Below are 4,554 nucleotides of genomic sequence, written 5' to 3' on the forward strand. Positions count from 1 at the left end.
AGGAAGGAACTGCAGATGCTGGTTTAAACCGAAGATAGACACAAAATGCTGGAGTAACTCAGCAGGACAGGCAGCATCTCTGGTCGGATAGAATGGGTGACGTTTCGGGTCGAAACGCCCAAAGAAGAATCTCGACCCGAAACGTCACCCATTCTCTTCTCTCCAGAGATGCTGCCTGCCCCGCTGAATTACTCCAGCATTTTGTATTTATCTTCTATCTTTCAAAAGGAGTCTGAAGCTCACTGTCTAAAAAGGCAGTTAAGATAAAAATCCAATCTCATTAACAAAATAGACACAGTGATGGAGTAACTCAGCGGGTCAGGCAGCATCTCTGGAGAACATGGATGCGTGACGTTTCACAGAGTGCTGAAGTAACTCAGCGAGTCAGGCAGCATCTATGGAGAACATGGGCGTTTCAAGTCGAGACTCTTCTTCAGAGAAGAACAAATCGCCAAAGCTTCTCAATCCAGACACGCAACCTCCGCCACTCAACAAATGTTGTAAACACATGGGATTCTCGCAACCTCCAGTAACTCACCAGGGTCCCCATGCTGATTTGAAAGCGTATCTGTCCAGATCCTGAAACTTCCTACTACTTTCACAGACTGCTGGAGTATCAACTTGCGGGACATGGCTAGCATGGATGGAGAACATGGAATGTTTCAAGTCGATTGACTCTTCTTCATAGAGCGAAGAACTGCAAATCGCCAAAGCTTCTCAATCCAGACCCGCAACCTCCGCCACTCAACAAATGTTGTAAACACATGGGATTCTCGCAACCTCCAAGTGACACACCAGGTAGTCCAACCATGCTGATTTGAAAGCGTATTACATGTCCAAATCCTGAAACTTCCTACTACTTTAACACACTTGGAGTATCATATTGAGGAAGGATGTGCTAGTGCTGGAGAGGAGGTTTACGAGAATGATCCCAGGATTGCGTGGGTTTAACATATGATGAGCGTTTGACTGCACTGGGCCACTATACACTGGAGTATAGAAGGATGAGGGAGATCTCATTGAAACTTGCCGAACAGTAAAAGGCCTGGATAGAGTGGATGTGGAGAGGATGTTTCCACTAGTGGAAGAGTCTAGGACCAGAGGTCATAGCCTCAGAATTAATACACGTTCCTTTAGAAAGGAGATGAGGAATCTCTGTAGTTAGAGGGTGGTAGAGGCCGTCAATTGACATTTTTAAGGCAGAGATAGATAGATTCTTGATTAGTAAGTGTCAGGGTTATAGGGAGTAGGCAGGAGAATGGGGTTAAAAGGGAAAGATAGATCAGCCATGATTGAATGGTGGAGTAGACTTGGTGGGCTGAATGGCCTAATCTTGCTCCAATCACATGAAGATCTTATGAAGATCATGAAGACAGTAACAATTCAAGAGAGTGATTCATCTCCACCTCTGTAATAGCATTCACTGATGGACTATAAAGTACTTCCTTTAAAATACTAGAAACTTTAAATCTGACTTAATCCCCATCTAAAATGCCCGCAACCTTGGCGTGATCATTGATTCCACCCTCTATCTCACATCCGCCATGTTTTAAAAAATTCTTTTTCTCCCAACATAATTCAGACCCTCTCTCACACACCTCCCGCTGCTGACATACTGCTCCATTTCACATTAATACCTACTGGACTAGAGCAACTCAGAAAATAGTTTCAGCTTGTACATCAACCGACTCAACTGGTCCATAAATCCTGTGGCCCACACCAAATCCTGGCATCACAGCTGGTCGAACAGCTTGCTGGCCTCCATCTCCCACCGGATCATCAAGGTTCTGATCCTGACCTCGGGCGCTGTTTGTATGGAGTTTATCTCACCTCCTCTCCCCTACCAACCCTCACAGTCCCTCAGATCCACATCAGCCGGTCTCCTTCCATCCAGGTTATCCAGTTTCCGCCCAAACTCCCTCCCCCAACTGATCAGCATTCCGTGTTCCTCACCATGTGGGGTTTGTAGCTTTAATTGGCCTCTGTAAATTGCCCCTAGTGTGTAGGAAGTAGATGAGAAGGTGGGATAACATGGAACTAGCATGAACGGGTGATCGATGGTTGGTGTGGGCTTGGTGTGCCACAGGGCCTGTTTCCATACTGTATCTCTCAGGGGAAAACACTATTAGATCCTGCACAGTATTCTACCTGCTAAATTTTTGTAAGGTGTCCTTGAGACTCTTGAAAGGCGCCCATAAATAAAATTTATTATTATTATTATTATTATTAATGTGCCTGCAGGAAAGTAGTCACATGTTAGGTGTTGGATTTCTTCGCAGTGCAGTGTGAAGTTGTACTTAAGACTATTAGAGATCACAGATATAAGCAAGTATTTCTTGTTGAAGAGTAGGCTCACTGACCTCAGTCTTACCTCGATTCAGTATCAACAAGTATAACAGCATGACATCTCTTCAGGAGAGAGGATGGGATTCTATTCATCTTAATCTAAGGACAATCTTCAGACTGAGAAGAACACAGATTGGAGCTGTCTTACCATCACTAACTATTATTAACAGTAAATAGACCAAACTAACCTGGGAAGCAAGAGAACCAAGATACATTTTATATTCTCAGGTTTTTCATGTTATTGCTGGGATCAAATAAAATGTGTTTCATAATAACAAGAGGATAAATGTGTAATAATGCTGAACTAATATGAATACATTAAAATCTTAGAGTTCACTGAATGGATGACCGTACAAAACTCCATAAAACTACAACGTCCATTTTTTTGGAGCTCCTAAAAATCTTGACGAGTGTCAGTAATACCATACAGGCAGGATTCTAATAGATTTTCACCACCAGCACTTTGATAGTTAAGGGAATGTCCATTTTTTCACTATAATTTATTGAACAAGTATTATCTATATTACTAAAAGTCTGATCTTGACCGCTTTTGGCTCACTGTGGTGTGATTTCCGAGAGAACGGCGCCACCTACGGTCGTCATTTTTGGCCACCTCGCTCAGATCCCCCCTCTGCCTTCCGGGACCGGGGGATTTTTCCCATCGATGAAAAATCAGAGAGATATTAATGTTTAAAAACACTTCCCCATTCTCTCTGCTGCCCCCGCTGGTGGAAGGGAGGCGGGACTATAAAACCCGGAAGTGTAGTCACTCACTCAGTCTCTGCCAGACCCAGGAAGCGAGAGGGTCACGGCTCTCTGAGCTGCTAATAACACTGAACGCACGTCTACTCCACGGTGAGTCCCCTCGATGCGGCTGTAAGGTGTCTGCTGCCCAATTGTTTGCCTCGCCTTTTTAACAAGTTTGTGTTCACAAAATGAATTTTGGTTGTCGGGTGGCTGCAGCCAAATTGTTTGCCTTGGCTTGGCTTTTAAAATTGTTGCAACAGTTGGCTGCCTGCCCAAGAATCCATTTGGCCCACAATGTCTATACTAGCCCTCTGGAAACCAGTACCTTCGGCCCGCAACACCCATACTAGCGCAACAGAAAGCCCCCCACCCCCACTGGCGAGCAATATTGGAATTGGTGGAGAGGTGGAATATTGCGTTGGTGACCAGCCCTCCTGTGTGATGCTGCCACTTAGTTTAGTCTAAATATATATTCCATCAGTGATTTTTGTTTTTGAACCCCTATGTAATATTAACCAAACTGATGTGACTGCTTTTCCAAAATGTGAAGATAAATGGACGTTTCAAAATCCAGTTTATTTCCCTCTACCTCGAACATTCTGCATCCTTGAACCGTGTGGAGTTCTGCCCTTAATGCTAATATGAATACTGCCTTCCAACATTTCTACTCTCAGCTTATCACTGAACTTGCAGAGCTGAAGGGGAAAATATTTAATAGGAATCTGAGGGGTAGCTTTTACACACAAAGGGTGGTGGGTGTATGGAACAAGCTGCCAGAGGAGGTAGTTGAGGCAGGCACTATCCAACGTTTAAGAAACAGACAGTTACATGGATAGGACAAGATTGGGAGGATATGGACCAAACCCAGTCACGTGGGACTAGTGTAGCTGGGACATGTTGGTCGGTGTGGGCAAGTTGGTCCGAAGGGCCTGTTTCCAAGCTGTATCACTCTATGTCTCTAGGACTATGTCAGCAACACACTTATTGCAAAAATAAATGAATGTCTGGAGACATGACTGTTCCAGTAGAGCATAAGCAAACAGCATTTGTTTGTCTATCTAATCATGTTTAATGCTAAAATGCAGTATCTCACCCTTCCTTGGCTATTTTAATAGACTTATTTGCTTTAAATGTCTTGCCAGTAGCAAATTCTATACTGGAGTTGATTTTACAATTTCCTATTAAAGAATAGATACGTCATGTTGAAACATGAAATAACATTCTTCATAAAACAATCAATGGCAAGTAGGTTTTAGATTTTTAAATGATTTCCCATAGTGTTCCCACAAATAACAGAGGTATAACAATTTATTTCAGAAAAGTGAGATATTGTTACTCTCACTTCAAACTTATCCCTGGGAAAACTACATTCTATGTTCTCTGTTCAATGTCCCAGTCATGGGGTCAATGGAATAACAACAATGAATGTGTTCTTTAATGAACAGTACATTTAAGACAAAC

This window comes from Leucoraja erinacea, chromosome 29 (assembly GCF_028641065.1).
Source record: "Leucoraja erinacea ecotype New England chromosome 29, Leri_hhj_1, whole genome shotgun sequence".
Taxonomy (NCBI): Eukaryota; Metazoa; Chordata; class Chondrichthyes; order Rajiformes; family Rajidae; genus Leucoraja; species Leucoraja erinaceus.